Raw genomic sequence first — 1,990 nt, forward strand, 5'->3', positions numbered from 1 at the left:
TAATTAATAAAAGCATTAGCAGTGGCAAGGAAAGGCCTACTTAAAATCAATGGAATTTTAGAAATGGTATCAACAGCAGAGCTAGTGTCAAGGATTAGGAAGTCAACAGGATAATAAAATTTGTCAATTTGAATTAGAACATCCTCTACCACACCCTGGGGTACTTTGACTGAATGGTCAGCCAATTGCAATACCACAGTAGTTGGTTTGATTTCTCCCAACCCCAACTACAAATAAATAGAATATGGCAATAGATTCACACTAGCTTCTAAATCTAGCAAAACTTGCCCAAACTCATGATTTCCAGTGCTGCATGCAATGGTTGGACAACTAGGATCTTTGTACTTGGGAGGAATCCGCTGCTCAATTAGAGCACTAACTTGCTCTGTCAGGAACGTTGTCTTCTTCACATGGTGCTTTCTCTTAACTGTATACAAATCCTTAAGAACTTTTGCATAAGTAGGAACTTGTTTAATCACATGCAATAGAGGAAGATTATTTTTACCTACCTTATATTCTCTAGAATTTCATTGTTAGGATCCAAAGTTTGCTTGCTTGATTTTAAAACTTGAGGGAATGGTACCTTAATAGGACTTTTTCTCACCTTGGGTTCCTTGATCAGCTCGGCATCACTACTATCTTGATCCTTTTCCATATCCTCTGATTTGGTCGTTGTTAGGATGTGTAATGACTTACCACTTCTCGTCACAATGGCATTCATATCCTTCAAATTCTCTTGTGCCATATGTTGATCATGGGGTGCGGACTGAGCCTGAGAAGGGAACTTACCTCGCTCATTCACACTCAAGGAGCTCATCAATTTGGACACTTGGCTCTTTATCTCCTTATTTTCTTCAACAACCTGCATAATCAAAGATTCAAATTTTTGGTTAGTCTTACCATGTGCCTCAATAAAAGCATGCAAAGTGTCTTCTAAAGGATTCCTAGAAGATGAAGGTGCATGATATGGTGCAGGGTATGATCTAGGGGGTTGTGCAGGTGGTTGGTTTTCACACTTCCATCTTAAATTGGGATGATTGTGCCACCTCGGATTATAGGTATCAGAATAAGGTGTAAAAGGCTTTTTGTACATACCTAAGGCATTATATTGTTCCTCATACATCCCTCTCATCTCAGCAAATGTGACACTCTTGGGCGAGGTGATCTACCTCGTCACACACAAAACATGGTCCAAAAGACTTTGCATGATTAGCCACGTGTGTTGGCTTTAAGTCCTTAGTCTTTAACACATCTAGCTCCCTAGTGAGTATCTCAACCTTAGCCTTTAGGCTATCCTCTTCCCTGAGATGGTAAATTCCACCACTATTCCAAGTGTGAGCATTTTCAACAAGCTCATTAAGGTATTCTATGGCCTCATCATGATCTTTATGTAAGAACTCACAATTACACATCATCTCCACAAATTGGCGCTCTAGGTGTAAGTCCCTTATAAATAGCTCACTAAGCGCCAATTCTCATACCCATGGTGAGGACACATACTCAACAACTCCTTAAATCTCTCCCAAGACTGATACAAAGTCTCACTGTCCTTTTGTGGAAAGGTGGAGATTTGACTTTTTAAAGCATTGGTCTTATGTTGGGGGAAATATTTATTAAAGAAGACTTGAGTCATCTCATTCCATGACCCAATAGATCGGGGTCTTAGTGAGTAGAGCCAACTCTTAGCTCTATCCTTCAAAGAGAAAGGAAAGAACTTAAGTCTCACAACGTCATTAGTTGCATTTTGACTATGAAAAGTCGCAACTACTTCCTCAAACTCCCTAATATGCACATATGGATTTTCATTTTCCAAGCCATGAAAAGTAGGGAGTAACTAGATCATCCTTGTTTTAAAATCCAGTTGGTGAGTATTAGCTGGAAACATGATGTGTGATGGTGTGGATGTGCGTGTAGGGTGGAGGTAATCATGAAGAGTTCTAATGGGTTGATCTTCATGTTCACTCATTTCTTCGGGACTAGATGAATTGTC

General features: G+C 39.6%; 1 non-coding gene across 1 annotated transcript; it reads left to right on the forward strand.

Moving 5' to 3' along the window:
• Positions 1-1,478: 1,478 nt before the first annotated feature.
• On the forward strand, positions 1,479-1,586 carry LOC121253762. The gene has a single exon (XR_005938481.1). It is a non-coding gene; the product is annotated as a small nucleolar RNA R71 (small nucleolar RNA).
• The last annotated feature ends 404 nt before the right edge of the window (positions 1,587-1,990 follow it).

Source organism: Juglans microcarpa x Juglans regia, chromosome 2S (genome assembly GCF_004785595.1).
Source record: "Juglans microcarpa x Juglans regia isolate MS1-56 chromosome 2S, Jm3101_v1.0, whole genome shotgun sequence".
In the NCBI taxonomy this organism is placed as follows: domain Eukaryota; kingdom Viridiplantae; phylum Streptophyta; class Magnoliopsida; order Fagales; family Juglandaceae; genus Juglans; species Juglans microcarpa x Juglans regia.